General features: G+C 37.7%; 1 protein-coding gene and 1 long non-coding RNA gene across 13 annotated transcripts in view; one reads left to right on the top strand and one right to left on the bottom strand.

Annotated features, from left to right (window-relative positions):
- Nucleotides 1–17,893, top strand: part of ADGRL2 (adhesion G protein-coupled receptor L2) — a 508,892-nt gene that overhangs the window by 182,949 nt on the left and 308,050 nt on the right. The gene's annotated exons all lie outside the window — the stretch shown is intronic.
- The window catches only part of LOC116600724, a 72,610-nt gene continuing 65,011 nt past the window's right edge, over nt 10,295–17,893 (bottom strand). For both annotated transcript variants that reach the window (XR_004289777.1, XR_004289776.1), the window contains exons 2-3: nt 13,331–13,482; nt 10,295–10,864 (exon numbers count right to left, since the gene is read on the bottom strand). This is a non-coding gene — a long non-coding RNA (uncharacterized LOC116600724). The remainder of the gene's footprint in view (nt 10,865–13,330; nt 13,483–17,893) is intronic.

The raw sequence follows: 17,893 nt of genomic DNA, 5'->3' as shown, positions 1-17,893 counted from the left end.
TAGCAAGGATGACTGGGTTGTGCCAACTCAGAGGATTAGAACTGCAGACCAACCGAATCCCACGCCTTCATTTTCTAGATCAGGTAGCTGAAGTCCAGATAGGAGACACAGCTGGTGGGATTCAAACCCAGAACTCTGGGCTCAGTTTAGGGATCTCCACCCCACAGTGCTATTTTCAGCCACCTGCCTCCCTCTTAGCTGTGGCTTCGCACCACTGATGTTGGAAAACCTAACACTTTATAAATCATTTCTGTTTGCTGAGGCAAAACAAAAGAAAAACACATCTTCCTTCTCCCAAAAGACTGGGCACAAGATCACACATAAATGCTATTGTTAATTGCAGTTAAAATGTAATGTCATCGGGAAGGATTGCAGTAGATGGGAAGAGGGGAATGAAGGGTTAATAAGCTCTAAAGAGAGGGACGCCTGGGTGGCTCAGTTGGTTGGACGACTGCCTTCGGCTCAGGTCATGATCCTGGAGTCCCGGGATGGAGTCCCGCATCGGACTCCCAGCTCCATGGGGAGTCTGCTTCTCTCTCTGACCTTCTCCTCGCTCATGCTCTCTCTCACTGTCTCTCTCTCAAGTAAATAAATAAAATCTTTAAAAAAAAAAAAAAAGCTCTAAAGAGAACCTCATTTCCGATCCTCCTTGAATGATGGGTTAGCGGGGGTGGGGGGGTGGGGTAGTTGGGGGGGGTGGGGGGGGTGCTTCCCACAGCTCTAAGGATATATGTTACTTAGTGACATTTCCATAAGCCTCCAGTTTCATTCTAACTAAAGCTTTTAGTAGTAGTGGGGAGGGGGTATTCCTGGGTTTCCTAGCTTGACATATTTCAGAGAAGATGTGTAAAAGTATAATTTAAATAATGAATGCAAGCAGGTTTCAGGGAGAAAATCAGTTCTGCATTCCCCGGGATTCTGACTGTCCTACTGGACAAGTGTCTGCCCGCACAGTCCTTGGAGTTCTTGGACACTTGGGACCAGGGTGTTGGGCTATCCTGGAGGGTTTGCTCTGACCAAGTATCCCAGCTCAGGCATCAGCACCATGGCAGCGGTGCCAAAGGGAAGACAGGAGATGATTGTTACTGACCAAGGGGTTAACAATCCCAACCTCAATTGCAAAACAAAGGAAGTTTATTTTGAGCTCTCCCACATTTTCCAGATTCTTCTTCCCTCCTTTGGAATGCCCCACCTCCTATCACCAAGCACCTGGGGCCCTCAGGCTTCCACCATCCTGGCCAGAAGCATTCTACCTCCTATTCAGTTCTATCTCTTCTAGATCTACCCTACCCAAAATGCACAAAAACACTCTTCCTTCTCCTTGTTGTGTAGGAGATCTCAAATAAGATATTATTTGATTAAAATAGTTTATAACAGGCCGATCATTCACCAACACTATCCCTTTGCTCCTCCTACTCTCAAAGATCTGCATGTTAAAACATCTGTTGATTTATCCTAAAGGAATCTCTCAAAGGGTAAAAAGGTATTTTTGTGCTGAGATCCCAGATTTCCTTGAACACCCCTACTAGTCCCAGTACTTGTTCTGACCAGGAAGATGCACTAAGTGGTGAATTTCCATTTCTCTTTTCCTAGAACATCTCATTTCTTTTAAGAATTCCACTCACCTGAACTTTCTGTGTTTTTAAAGAGTTCTGTAAGAAAGTTAACTGGTATTTCTGATCCTGGTGGAAGGATGGATTGATCTATCCTAGTTAACCCTTTCTGAAAATGGATTTTGTACTTAGCACAAATCTTTTATTACTCTTGCCTACAACCCTCTAAGGGGTATTCTATCAACATCTCCATTTTAGAAAAAAACAAGTTTAGAACCATTAAGTAACTTGCTCAAGGTCATGATAAGAAGCAGACCTGAGTCAAATCCAAATGTTCAGATCCCAGAGCCCATGTTCTCAACCCCTGCACCGTTGTGAGAAAAACACTAACTCCCAGTCAGAAGACCCAGATTTCAGTTGTAGCTCTGCTACTAAGGAATGATAATCACCAATTTCCTTAACTTCTCTAAAACGCCTTCCTAATCTGTAAAACAGGCTAATAACAAATTTATCATGCTGGGTTAACATGAGTTAAATGTGAGAAGTGATTTACAAAATGGTACCAATTTCTCACTGATATAAATATGGTGCCTCTTCTTCTTCTTTTTAACCACCTCTACCCCAAAGGAATTATTTCTATGTTTATGCGAATTCTACACCAGATGAACTTGGAACATTGAGGATAGCGTCCTGAGACCCTCTCTGTCTTGTTCTTCACTCAAGCTCTTCACTCAACAAATACTGGTTAAATAAGGGAATGACCGATTCTTGCATGGAAAACAAAAGAGGAGCATGACAGGTGAAGGGAGAAGGTTTTCTTAATTGAGAAATTGTCACTGGTATGAGGAAACACTATTGACTTTTATGGAGCCCTTTGTCGCTAAGTAGTAATAAGATATACTCTGATATTACATTAAAATGAATGAGATCTTGTGTTAGTTTTTAACAAATCAACAGGGTTTTCAAGGTTTGACTTGAAGCCCTACTTTGACCTGTGTTTAGCCCCCTTTAGGCTTGCTAAAGCTATCTTAATCCTACTTGAACTTCTGTACCCCATTTCCCAGTGATTTGCAAGTCTTTAAAAATATGGCTGTATGGAGAGTGTGTTTGTTTAGTCCAGTTCCCTTCCCCACCCCCACTCCATTTGCTATTTTCGGCGCTCACCCTCCCTTCTTGTACCTGGCATGTTTCCCAAGAAGTGCTTCAGTGGCAAAGAAGGAAAATACTGACAGTGCATAATTTAAATGAGAGAGATGTGCCATGCCACATTTTCATTAAAATTACAGAAAAATCCAAGCTGTGTGGAGTTTAAGGGAGATCAGAATAGAGTCCAAAGTGCTATCATTACATTTTGTAGTGTTTTTTTAGCTCAATAAAGCAGCTGTCCTATATTTGCAAAATAGCTTAGAAATTGTTGGTCGTGGAAAAGGGAAGATGCACACTGGGTTTTTTTTTTTTTCTTTTTCATTTCAGTTTAGAGTTCTCTACTAGTTACCAGAATTAGAAAAAAAAAAAAAAAAATCCAACTGCACAATTCCTACCATCTCTGTTAGCATCTAAATATCAAACCAAGAATATGTTGAAAACAGTTTGTAAATGTAGCTTGGGACAGAGCCTTGCTAACAGATTAACAAATTCTTACTCTCAAATCAAATACTCCTCTGGTCAATAAGCTTAATAAAACTTGTTTATGGGGCACCTGGGTGACTCAGTGGGTTAAAGCCTCTGCTTTCCGCTCATGTCATGATCCTGGGGTCCTGGGATCAAGCCCCGCATCAGGCTCTCTGCTCAGCAGGGAGCCTGCTTCCCCTCCCCTCTCTCTGCCTGCCTCTGCCTACTTGTGATCTCTCCTTGTCAAATAAATATATAACATCTTTAAAAAAAAAAAAAACTTGTTTATAATGGTATTTCAGGAAGCAAAATTTTCTGTGAACTTAGGCGAAGCAATCAAATAAAGATGTGATTTGGAAGACCTGAAGCAAATGAGGAGAATAAAGAATATTGAAACAATACCTATTTCCTCTGTCATGGTGAAGTTCCCCCACTCTTGAATTCAATCATCCTTTAGATCTGAAGGTTCATTATTAGGCATCAGTTTGTCATCTTTTGGAATTAGTTTGAATAACTGAATTTATCAGCCAGGAGATTTTCATCTCAATAGTTAGTAACTTTCCGGTATAGGGCTAATGCCAATTTTGTCATACTATCTTAGGGTCTAGACCCAAAGACCAAAGATATCAAATAATTAAAAAAAAAAAAAAATTCTCTGAGCTATTTGGGAATCCAACAGAAAAAAAAAGCAAGACTGCTAGGATTGGGAGAGAAAGGAAACTTACAAGCTAGTTCATTTCACTGGTTCTGCAATAAGCTATGTTTCTATGGTTTCCTAACTGAAAATATGTAATAATGTGACACTGGACACATGTCCTTATAAATATAAATCCATCTTCAGCTTTATTCATTCATAAGTGGGATTGCCACTCAACATACATCTAGAACTTCCATTCTGCCAAATCATGCCCTATGTTCTATGTTTCAATATTTCATCTTTTAATGTTATATTTAACTACACAAATAGCACATGAATACATTACTTTGAAAAGAACAACATGGAAGGTGAAATTTATCACTCACTCAGGTGATTCCTTAAATATTATAATATTTAAGTGTTGCCACTTTTCCATTTTTGAAGTCTCTTTAATCATAACTCCCTTCCAGCTCTCTCTCACTCTTTTTATTATTGTAATTTGTTGAGTAAAATAAATAATGTAATCATTTGTCCTAAACAGATCCCCTCCTCCCACTCCAATTTGGATTTTACTGATTGCATTCCTGGTGTTATCCAATATAACTGTTCTCTGTAATTTCTATAAATTGATAGTTGATCTAGAGGCTTACTTGGATTCAATGTCATGCCAAAAATATGTATAATATATGTATATATAAATAAATGTATTACTCATTCAAAATTCTTTATAAGTTATGGGGTATTCTTCATCAAGACATTGTCTTTCTTGGGGCATCTGGGTGGCTCAGCTGGTTGGGCGTCTGACCCTTTGACTTGGCTCAGGTCTTGATCTCAGGGTCATGGTTTCAGGGCCACAGTGGGCCCACAAGTCTACTTGTGGAGACTATTAAATTTAAAAAAAGACCTTGTCTTTCTTGCAACTTATTTTTTTACTTAATATGTCTTGCAGATTCTTACCTGCTCAATACATGTTGGTTTACCTTCATTCTTTATTCCATAAAATGATTTATCATAATTTGTATTATCTTCTTCCTGATAGACCTTATTTTCATTTTTATCAACAATGCTACATTGAACATCCTATCTACACAGCTCTGTGCACATAAGTGAGAGTTTTATACGGCAAAGAGGTCTTTACTGCTTTTCCTTCTGAGAGCATTAAGAGACTCTGAAAAGGGAATTTTTCATTCATAGGAGAAGAAGTAGTTTTGTTCATCTGTTCACTTAGTTCAATGCAAATGCATTCAAGTCCCTTCCCAACACTGGAAAGGGGTCAAAGATATTGCAGTGGTCTCTAAAATGAGTTATATGCCTGTCATAGGGTACTCAAAAACATCCTTCTGTTTGGGGGCATAGGAAAAATATTGGAATTCTATTATTTTCAACATGCATCTTTTATAAAGTGCAATAGTATATGCAAAGAATTTGTCAATAAATATAAACAAATGATAGATGTGTAATACATATATACAGATATACACATATGTATATATTATGTATGCATGTGTATATAAAGCAAGTGTGTGCTCAAGATATTTAATTGAAAAGGATGTCCTGAGGAAAAAAGTTTAGATACTGTTGTATGTTTATCATATGGAGCTGAATTCCTGCAAAGCTGATTGCCTTCTGTGTATCTCCACCTAAATTTTTTGTCATCACCTCAAACTCTGTGAATCATCATTTTCTCCATCATGGTCCAGTTTCTCCCTCTGATCTGTTTCTGTTGATGACATCAGTCGCTGCTCCCTGTCACCCAGCCTGGAAATCTCGAGTCATGTTTCCTTGGCTGTGCTTACTTCAGTGGCTGCAATAGCTTTTACAACTCTGTTTCCTCCTTCATTCCCCATTTTGTCAGGCCTACTTAAGGACTGTGGCAAAAAATGTCTAATTGCTCTACACTCATTCTCTCTTGTTTTAAGCTAATATGTCCTAAAAGGTTCATTTTTCTGAATCGTGTTTCTGATCACATCACAAGCTTGTTGCAACTCCATATATAATTAAAAACTGTGAACTGGAATATGTCAAAAACAACGCCTAAGTATGGCATTCAAGAGCCTTCCTGTGCCTTGGCTTCAAACTCCCTGTCTCCTTTTCTATGCTATGATTTATTCACTTGAACCCTTACTCCTGACACTTTGCTAGTGTAGGGGAAGAAGAATAGTCCTCCATCCTCTTAGGGTCTCTGGCTGGGTCTGAAAATTAAACTGACAGAAACAGATTAACAAGAGAAAAGTGCATCATTTATTTAATATATAAGTTTCACACAACATGGGAATCCTCATAAGGAAATAAAGACCCAGGGAAACAGACCTGAGTACATTTATGCTATGTTTGATGAGGAGTCAGCATTGTGTTCAAATATGATAGTTTAAGGAGAATGAAGTAAGTGTAATAGCTAGACCTAATTGCCAGGTTCTTCCTGGCATTTCTTTGCCTTATGAGATAAGGTTGCAGCTTCCCTCTGGGCAAAGGGAGGGCCCTCTCCCATGAGGATTTTATGACCTGTTTCAGGAGAAAAAGGGAGAGAGGGGGGACCCTGACCTTCCTGCTTCTGCCATTTTCTCGAGCTCCTTTAGCTTAATATATTCAATTTGGGGGTAGCATGTCCTGACCCCATCACTGGGACTATTATAGGTGTTAATCTCATTTAATTCTTGCCCATACTGTGTGAGGTAAATGGCTGAACTTCTAATAATGAGGGGGATTCCAGAACCAGAATCCCTGGATTCCAATCCTTATCTTATCAACTGTGTGACAAATGACTTGCTAGACAAGTTTGTTAACCTCTCTTGCCTCAGTCTCCTCACCTGCAAAATATGGCAGTGATTGCATTTACCTCAGAGGATTGTTGTGAACTTTAAAATATTCAGACCCAGGCCTATGGTGCTCAATAAAGGTTACTATGTCCATTTACTCCTATCACGACTGTTATTAATACTAATATCTCCATCTTCCCGAAGAGGACACGGGGCTCCTAGAGGCTAGGTCAATTGCCCCTGCTCACACAACTGCCGATTGTCAGAACAGGAACTCTCAGCTACACCTGTCTGGCTCCACAACCCATGTCTTCACACAGTGTGTCACCGCCCCCGGTTTCCAGACCCATCTCTCCTACTTCCTGCACATCTGTGCTCACGGCCCCAGTTGAGTCAGCTTATTCACATGCCTCAAAGATGCTTTGTACTTTTTCCTTTCCCTTTCCTTCTTTTCATGGTTTGTCTTTCCTCCTGACACGTTTCTATTGAAATGCATTTCATTCCTCTCCTTCCTCTTCAGTGGTGATCTCAGCCTCTTAAAATCCTGCCCATTCCTGTGAAAGGCCACCTTCCCTCTGATACCATCACTGACCCTCTCCTGCCCTTTTCCATGAAACAAGCAACTGTGTGATCTCAATCTCTGTCTGAACTGAACTATATGCTCTGGTTGTTATCATATTCATGCCTTTCAGCACAGATATTTGTGCACCTACAATGGAAACCTGGATTTTATGTCTGAAAATCCCCCAGAGATCATCTTGCCTGATGATGCTTTTCAGGGTCCCAGGGTTCAAAGGAGGTTCACAGGACAATGGTCCAGGGTGGCCAAAGGTGGCTGGGAAAGCCCGAGTGGGCGGACATGTGTGACCTTACACACACCCACAGCGCTTCACACAGAATGTCCCCTTTTTATCTGTTCCACAGTTTGGGGTAAACGTCTAAACACCTCCTATAATAACTTACTGTCTTCTCTCTCCCACTGCATCTCCAACACTTTGTGAGAGGAGAGAGTCTTATGGAGAGTGTGTCTCCAACAGCAACTAACTCAGGGCCATGACAGACTGCTTATTCAAGACTGGTCCACAGACGGAAGACACTGTGCTCAGCACTTTAGCATGGCCTGTCTCAAATATTAAACCTCCAGACAGTCGTGCAATGTAGGCTTTCTCTCCATTTTCAAAATATGTAAATGGAGACTAGCTTCATCAAAGTTAAGAAATCTGCCCAAGTTCACACAGCTAGTGAGTGATGGAGGAGATTTCAAACCAAGATCTGTCTGGCTCAGGTTCTGAATTTGGATGGACCCAGATTCAAATCCCTGTCTGTCTTTAGCTAGCTCTGTGATCTTGACAAAGTATTTGATGTTCCTGAATCTCATCTTTACAACAGGCAGAACCATACCTCTACATACTGTTTCTAGAATTAGATTCTGTATGCCAGATGTCTGGCTTTTAACCAATGTTGGCTAATGTTATTTCACTATACCGTCTACTGTAACATTTTCTGGGAAAACACTAGGTACCCTAGTCTCTGAATCTTCTTCAACAGGTACTAAAGAGCCACATTCTGAGACAGTTTACCATGTACCCCATGTAATTTTAAAATGTTGAGAGAGTCATGCAGTGTCTATGAGGGTGAGCCAGCAATTCAAGACTCCAATATAAACCAGTGATACAGAGAGTTCTGTTTTACGACACAGCTTGAAGTCTGGTGAATCTGGTCTGCTAACGTAATTCCCTCATGGTTAAAATATCCTAAGAAAAGTAGCACTTCTGCTCTCTTCCTACTAAGCCCCTAGGTATCCAAATCTCAACTCTCTCGCCAGGAGGAGCAGTCAATTGTGAGAAATGTGTGTGTGTGTGTGTGTGTGTGTGTGTGTATGGTATGACCTCAGTACCTGTATATTTTTATTTCACTGTTGTGAGGATGGGTAAGTTACTTATAAAGCATAAAAATAGAAAGAATGGCAAGACAACAGGCCTAGCGTACCTGGCAGAATGTTTTTGATAGGTTCATCGAGTTTTAACACATATTCTATAGCACATTAATTAACGTTTAATCATATCATTATTTATTTATATACACAAACACTGGCTGGCTTTTTCTAGTATAGTTAACACACAATATTACATTAGTTAAAGATTGTCTATTTTTAAATGTTTGCTTTTTTATTTCTTGAAATTCCATTAGTTAACATATAATGGATTATTGGTTTCAGAGGTGGAGCTCAGTGATTCATCAGTCTTATATAATACCCAGTGCTCAGTACATCATGTGCCCTCCCTATAAATGCTTGCTTCTAATATGACATTTGCTTTATTAAATGCTTATTAGTTGTAATTTTGAGATGAGAGTGATGATTGTTTGTTGTACCTGTCCCAAAAAGAACATGCAATAAGAATGAAAGAAGTACACCTTTAACTAAAAGGGAACTGGGAACTATTCTGCAGAAGAATTTAGTATAAAGGTTTTTTCCTGTCTAAGTCTTCCACTCCTAGAATCTGGATTCTCCACCTGCCTGAGAATCAGGTAAAAAGAGTGGGTTCCTTTTATCGACCTTCCCAGAGAACATGTTCATTTTTAAAATGGATTGACTGGCGATAAAAAAGGAAATTAAAAAAATATGACTGACTGTGTGCCTGAGTGGGTCAGTCAGTTGGGCGTCTGACTCTTGATTTCAGCTCATGTCATGATCTCAGGGTCATGGGATCAAGCCCTGCAATGAGCTTCCTGCTCAGCAGAGTCTGCTTGTCCCTCTCCCTCTACTCCTCCCCTGTTCATGCTCTCTCTTTCTCTCTCTCTCTCTTTCAAATAAATAAATAAAATCTTTAAAAAATAAATAGATAAAAATAAAAATGGATTGGCCACAGGATGGGCAACATCTATGACCCTAGACCATTGCCGTAAGTGAAGAGCTCTTAAAAAGTAGAGTTTCTGGGCGCTTGGGTGGCTCAGTGGGTTGAGGCCTCTGCCTTCGGCTCAGGTCGTGATCCCAGGGTCCTGGGATCGAGCCCCGCATTGGGCTCTCTGCTCATCCGGAAGCCTGCTTCTTCCTCTCTCTCTCTGCCTGCCTCTCTGCCTACTTGTGATCTCTGTCTGTCAAATAAATAAATAAAATCTTAAAAAAAAAAAAAGTTAAAAAAGAAGGTATAGTTTCCTATTGCTGAATGACTAACAGATAGCCATTACATGTCACTGTTAGCTTCTTCAACAGTTTCTTTTAGAGCATCCAACTGGTTTACGATGTTTTAGGAGAAATTCCTATAACTGGGGTGACTGGGTGGCTCAATTGGTTTAGTGCCCAACTCTGGACTTGGGCTCAGGTCATGATCTCAGGGTCATGCAATCAAGGCCACATAGGGCTCTCCCCTTGTGGTGGGGTCTGCTTCTCTCCCTCTGCCTCTGCCCTTTCCCCTGCTGACACATGTGTGTACGGGAGTTCTCACTCATTCTCTCAAATAAATAAACAAATCTTAAAAAGAAGAAGAAGGAGAAGAAGAAGAAGTTACCGTAGCTGAATTTAACAGAATGTATCTAAAATATTTCTAAATTATTTTCTTTTTCTGGCATTAATTTAGGTAGTGAGCCATGAATCAATGTTTATTAGAAAAACAGAACTTCACATACAATGAAAATGTGCTTTTGTGTGTGGGAAAGCACATTTTTGCAAAGAAAACCATTATTTCAATATACAAATATTTTCAGAATCTATCACCGTGGAAATGCTTAATGTGATCACTACAAATGATTTTCAGATTGATTTTTGCCATTTGACAGTCTATTATCAATATCACATGGCCATCTTTTCTTCCTACCAAGCACAGAGTCCAGTAACGAACTGGATGTATTCTCAGAATTTGGATTTAAATTTTCCTTCACAATATGCCCGTTTTTGGAATTGTAGTCCAAAGGGTATATATGACAAAGGGACACTTCTTAAATTGACACTTGTTTGATGGGTTCAATTTTTTTTTTTTTTTAGCCCTCTGCAAAGTAAGAAAGTGTTATCTTTTATGTACCAGATCTGCCATCAGCTGCTTGTTTTCCAAACTGTTAATAGGTTGTTCTGAGTAATCTGCACTCTCTTTGTGACCCAGGAGAACTCACTGAGCTTGGAGGTACAATCTGTGACTCTGGGGCAGTTTCTCTCTGTGTAAAGCTAATAAAACCTGCACCCTTACCCTTATTAGTGCTGTCCTCTCACCAACTGAGCTAACACCTCCAAAAGCAAATAGATGATTTGCACAGAGCCATATTCACATCCAATTTCCAAACCAGCTCTTCCTGTGTCGCAGTGGAGAGGTACCCTACAGTGAAAATTTATAGAACTTTTAGTAGTTTTTATAAGCTTCCTTTTCCAGGTTTAGTGGAAAGGGGATTGTTGAAAAAAGTCGAACATAAAATTCTAAAGAAAAGAGAACCTGGCAGAAACCTAAGAAAGAGTATTAATATTCAAATAGAGGTATCTTATTCTGTCTTCCTAAGTCTGTCACCAACATGAATATATTTGGTAAAAAAATATTTATTGAGTATCCACTTCAGGTGAGACATTGTAATTTAATGACAGATAAAGCATAGTTGGGTCTTGCAAAACATATAGTTTAATTGGGAACATAAATAACAATAACAATTAAGTGCCATAAGGGAATTCAAGGGGAAGTTACAGGATTCTGAGAAGGCTTTCTGGAAGTGTTAGCAAATCATCAAATGTTGAAAGTTTTCCAGTCAGAAAGACGCACTTTTCTTCCATTTTATTTAAATATATTTATCTGTACCCTTAATTCTGTATTCTAAGACGCTTTACTTCTCCTCTTTTGCCTTCTTTATTGTTACAAAGCTCTTGAAAGTGAGATATTTAAACTTAAACCTCTTAGGTGTTTTTTGTTTTTTTTGTTTTTAAGGTATTTTTGTTTGTTTTTTGTTTGTTTGTTTTTTTAACAGAGAGAGAGGGATCACAAGTAGGCAGAGAGGCAGGTGGGGGGAAGGGGGGATGGGGGGGAACAGGTTCCCTGCTGAGCAGAGAGCCCTTTGTGGGGCTCAATCCCAGGACACTGAGATAATGACCTGAGCTGAAGGCAGAGGCTTAACCCACTGAGCCACCCAGGCACCCCTCTCTTAGGTGTTTTTAAAGTATTTCCATAAGCCCTCCCCAGGAAATTAATAAGTAAGGCTATTATGTTTGTAGCAATGAGAAAACTAAAGGTACAGTGAAGGTAGGTCCTACTTGGTGCTGGTTTTAAAATCAGAACAATATTCTGGGTTCCTTTACTCCTAGTCTAATGGTCTCTCCATTTAGCTTCAAGTTTCTACATCTTGCTTGTTAATCATCATAAGTTTTTGGTTGCCCAGGAAATTGTATTACTATGAGTGTTTTAGATGATAAAAGCTTTTAGAAAAATAAAAAGTGAAAAATCCTGAACTAGTCTTTTTTAAAAAGTATGTAAATACATGTCATTTAAACCAGAGAAAATACAGAGGAACAAGATGTTTTGAGTCAATGACATGATTTTCAAAGACAAGCTAACCAATTATGTGGTCCTAACTCTAAAAGCCTTACTTAAAAATTTTAAAAAAATAAAAACTCTTACTTTACACAGATTGTATACAACTAATGTCACCAGTCTGTCCTAACTAATTTTAAATTGTCTGATTATGGCTAATTATTCATAGGCTGGTCATACATCCCAGTTTGCCTGGGATAATCCCAGTTTACACCAATTGTCATAATTGAAAATAACATCCTCTCTCACTTGAGAAGTACTGAGTTTCAATAATAAACCACATGATCACCCTCGTTATCCACCATATTCTGGTCAAATGGGTTGGAAATAACGGGTATATACCTCCCTAACCCACGCCAGCTCTCCACTGCCTATCTTCGTGTTGTCTGTGTATAATTTTGAATATCTTCCAGGTAAGTACTACCTGTGATAGAGTACAGGAGGAAAAAGAAGGAATGCAGTCTGCTTAAATGTTCTTCAAGTATTGGTGGCAAAATTACTTCCAAGTCGTTTGGTAATAGTACACTTGGTCTAATTCTTTTAATCATTGTATTTTGGTTGCTTTGTTAAGTTAGTCCTGATTGATTGCAAGAGGGTGTGGGCAGGTGGTAAGCATTTGGCCATTTGTCTTGCTGTTTGTAGGGTGCAACATTTGCTAACCATATTAATTGTTAAAGTCAAGTTTAGATGCATAATAAGGGAAGAGAAAATGTTCTTTAAGACTTGGCTTCTTATTCTCATAGTACTTCCTCTATGTGATTTATAGGGGTTTTTGTTGTTTTATTTTTAAGTATGGAAAAAAATTTGGTAGATAAAAGTTAAAAATAAAATATTTAAACAAATATTACTACGGTTTTTATTTTCGAAGGGGAAAGGAAGGATGTCCATCTTAGGATTTGGGTAATCATATGTTCACAAAGCTAAAAGGATCATTGATAAATTATATATCTTGCTACCCTAAAGCATGACCACAGATTATAAAATATCTCAACAGTCAGAGGAAAATACTGTATCGAAAGAAGTATTTTTTTCTTTTTATTAAACCATTCTATTTTGTATTTGTATTTCTAAATTATCCATATCTAGGAAATCTTTACATTTTCATTGCCCAGCATAATACCTTATAACTAATACTTGAAGAAATACTTGTCAAATGAACAAATGAAAGGATTCTTCACATCTTAACAGATACCTCAGATTTCATATATATATATGTATGTACATATATATGATAAACTATCTCCCAGATTTAAAATAAAAATATTTTCTTACATTTTCATAATTCAAGGGTCTGTTAGCATCTGCATGTATATGTTCCTTCTTCTCACAAAAGCAGTAAAAGATTTTCCAGCAGAAAAACCTATAATTCCCTTCTGGTTCCGCTATAGTAATGCTGACGTGCTTCCTTCTGAAATGATCAGTTCCTTTAAACAACAACAACAAGTAGTGATTTGAGTATGCATTCCACAAATGGTACCAAAGCTTTTTGTGAATCAAATACTTTCAATTCTCAAAAGTTTTCCTAACCAGGCATAGATTCAAGATATTTCTCAGTGATTGCCTTGCTTACTAGAGGATGATTGAAAAAGAACACATAGTAAGCCTCCAAATTCTGACAAGGGCACAAATAATTGAGACAATTTAAGAAACCACTTCTATTGGGGCTCCTGGGTGGGCTACACACTCTGTGCAGAATCTGTCTCCCTCCATCTGCTCCTCTACCCTCCCCCACTGACTCATAATCTCTCTCCCTCTAAAATAACTAACTAACTAAAGAAATAAATAATATCTTTTTTTTTTAAGCTATTTTCATTTCAGTCCATGCATGAGAGTATCACATTATCATTTTCTTCTCTCTGTCCCTCTATAGTCCTAAGGTATCCATAAATATTTTGTCTTTGCCTAAGCTCATTTAATTTGTTTATTATATTTATCTGGGTAGAACTTTTGTCTGAAACAGATTTGATATATGTGATGTTCAGGCCACATTCATTTATTTTATATGTATTTATTGAGTCACTATGTTGTGCCAGGTACTGAAGTTGATGTGAGAATACAATAAAAAATGAATCTGACATTGGCCCTCCCATAAGTATATCATAGTCAGAGAGGGGAGGAATGTCAATAAATAATTAAAATAAATGCTGTGGCTCAGAGAATAAGAAAGAGTTGATCAAGGCACAGTGATGACACAGAGAAGAAAGTGATTCCAAATGAGCTTTGTGTGAAGTTTTAAAATAAATTTTCAGAGATAGATGGGTAAGCTGAATCTTTTAGAATTAGTACAGTGAGCCAAGTAAACATAGTTCACGAAAGCATTCCAGGTAGTGGACATGCAAATGTACCTTATAGAAAGATCCTAAGGATCTGGAAATCACAGAGGAAGTATCCTAGTATAAAAGTAGTCTTTCCCTTTAAAAATTTATATCTTACGTGCTTTCTATGCAAATGATAAAATAGTTGATCCTTTTTGACCATTATCTTTAAATAAAGTAATATCTAAGCTGAGAAGCACTTCATTTCTTACTTGCCAGTAGAGGCAATAAATTCTCATGAAGGAATTACTAATCCCAGTTCCAATTTTAAAATGTCATTTTTCATACAATTACATTTGTCTGCAAAATGAGTAGCCAGAGTGGATACTGGGTCTTCCGCCCTTATGAGTCTTAGTCTACAAAATGGAGGTTGATCTTCCTTTGACAAACATGTTCCATAAATATCATATTGTCTCTGCATAGGAGCTTCTAGATGTTATAAATTGTCAACCTCTGAATGAGTTATCACACTTAGAAACCCCCAATATTAACAACAGTGCAGGTATCCCTCTACACGGAGATGTTTAAAGTTCCTCCCATTTCTAGAACACCATGACTAATTGCCTTATGAACCTGTGGAGGGTCTAGTTTACATCAATAACCTCCAGGATACACCATGATACTCTGAGTGATCAAAATAACATTTTTTTTGACACCTCATAAAGTCAGCTGAACTAAAAGGAAAGAACGCCTGTGAATAATGACTTCACCTGTTAGCTCATGGATTTCCTTCTAGTTAGAAAACAGTTTCCTGCCTGAAGCTGAATGGCCGGGCTCAGTCAGGCAGGGCTGTAGAAAATCCCTAAACAGACAAAGAAGCAAGCCCAACCAAGGAGAGCTACTGCCCGGCCAAACTGTAATGTGTCTTTTTAAATCAATCTTGAAATCAGACTCTCAAGAAAAGGAAATGTTACTGCATGTTACAACATCTGCTAAAGTGCATTTACTTCCAACAGAAACAATAGAACAACTCCATGTGGCACTTAGCTTATTGAAAAAGGCCGAATTGCTAAAAAATATAATAAAATAAGTTAAAATAAGATAAAATAAAATAAAATAAAATTGAGATACCCTAATAGACACGGGAAAGGTTTGTCAACTCTAATGAAGTGGTTTCTGTGGACTGTATGCTTTTCTGTGCCCCCTGCATCTCCTCACTCTTATAATAAGTAAGTAAGTAAGTAAATAAGAAAATAAACAAAACTACTAAAATGAGGGAGCCTGAATATAACCTTTTCAGCAAGAGATAAAAACATATTGATTGGTGCGTGCTGAAGGACATCATTAAACTCTCAATGTTTGATTTCATTTCTTCTTTTATTTTATTTATTTATTTATTATTTGGTCGCCCGCAGGCATCTCTGTACTGACTGACCCTGCTAGTTCAACTATTAAAGAATTTTTCTCTCCAAGGAGGCCTGATGTAAACATGGTAATCTGTTTGGCGGCTCCTATGATGGTCCATGAATAAAACATATGACAACCCAGTTGGAGTTCAAGCAGTTCACTATTTGTTACCAAAGAGAATGTTTGGAAGCTCATGGAAAGCTTCACCATGCTTAATCCCAGAGGCCTGGAATCCCATTCTTGGTTCAGACTAAGCCACAAGAATTGTGACTTAAATATTGGCCTTATGGTCAACCACCCTAGATATCTTACTAAACAGACTGAATGCCAGGGATTGGATTTGAATGTGCCTCTAATTATGGCAGAAAACAAGTCTCTGCTTTTAGAATGTATATGCTGTATCCTTGACAACAAAAGAAAATGTTGACTAGGTGAGATTTGGAAAGAGAAGTCACCAAAATGAAAGAGCTAGAAAGCAGCTCTATTATATTTAAGAATGCACACACTGAAATCAGAAGGCAAAGATACCTACATGGGTCTTTATAACATTACAAAGAAGTGATTGGTTATTTTTTGCCCTTGATTATCTATACAACTATAAAAAGAAAGGGTTGTGCTATAATCACTACACTAGCAAATCAAAGAGGCAAAACCTGTCCCTGTTTGGGTGGATGCTGTTGGTTGGATAAAATCAGAGAGGAATTATTTAATGTGACCTTTCCCACACAACAAGAGAACAATTGTTGTTATAATTCAGGTTTGTTTTTAAAGCATAGTCATTAAAAAACTGCTTATAACACATTTTTTTCCTGGAAATCTCTCCCTTTGCGTATTGTCTCTGGCCATTAATTCTCTAATTATGTTCCTGCATATATTTAATTTTTGATCTCCTGTAGAAGGAACCATAAAGTGAACATCTTATATAAAGACAGTTTTATATTGCAATGTAACAGCTGCTATTGATGAAACAACTTTCCTGGGACTGTCTTTTGTCTGTCAACAAGTTCTCCTTATCATCTCTGACATACTTTGTACTTTTTACATGGTTGTCACTATTCTTTATTTCAAGAAAAAAATTAAATGTAATTCTGGATACTAACAACTGTTGGAAATTTAAAATATACTTTTGCATTCATGGTATACTTTAAAGTAAGTGTGATTTTGAGAGTGTATGTGAGTGTAGTTTTTGTAAAATTCGGCATTCTATAAGAGCACTGCCAACACACAGGAGCAAAATTAATGTAAAATTATAAATTAATGTCCAGGACACACCTACTTTTAAAATATTATAAATAATAAAATTTGCATCTACTACATATATATAAGATCTAGTCTATATTATTTATGCATCTCTGTTGTAAGATTTAGGTGACTTAATTTAAATATACTGCCTAACTCTCATTAAATCATTATTGGAAAAAAAGTTGGATATTAAAGCTTTTTGAAATCACAATGAAATCTCTTTCCAACAATTCTTTGAAAAAATTAACATCTAAATACTCCTTATGATAATCAGTGAGAAGGGAGCACCTGGCTGGCTCAGTAGGTTTCCGCTCAGGTTATGATCTCAGGGTGCTGGGATCAAACCCTGCCTGGAGCCCCACATGAGGCTCCACATTCAGCGCAGAGTCTACTTGTCCTTCTCCCTTTCCCTCTGCTCTTCCCCCCACTTCATGCTCTCTCTCAAGTAAATAAATAAAATATTTAAATAATAATAAATCAATCAATAATAATATTTGGTGAGAAAATTGTAGTAATGCCTAATTTATCAGCTTCACCCTGGAATATGATGTACCACACAAATTTTTCTGACAGTTGCGTTTAGCCCCTCCTTTTTCCATTAAAATCAAGTGAGATAACATATAGAGTGCTCTATAAACTTTAAAATGCATTATAATGGATACTATTATTTTTATTATGCTACAAACTTGTTTTCAGATAATTTATTTCTAAAAGCGTTTCCCAAATATTTACTTTTCTGCTTTCTTAAACAACATACATGGAATACAATTTTTCCTATATTTTTTAAAGGGAATGGATAATTATCATAGTAATCGTGGGATTATGACATTTTACAAAGGTCCCCTCTGTAATATCTTGCCCCTGACAATGGCTCCACATTGATAGATTCTTTTTGTTGTTGTTGTTGCGATGTTTTTTCAGTTCTTTTATC

This window comes from Mustela erminea, chromosome 10 (assembly GCF_009829155.1).
Source record: "Mustela erminea isolate mMusErm1 chromosome 10, mMusErm1.Pri, whole genome shotgun sequence".
Lineage (NCBI taxonomy): Eukaryota > Metazoa > Chordata > Mammalia > Carnivora > Mustelidae > Mustela > Mustela erminea.
This window is presented reverse-complemented; position numbering and strand designations above follow the sequence as displayed.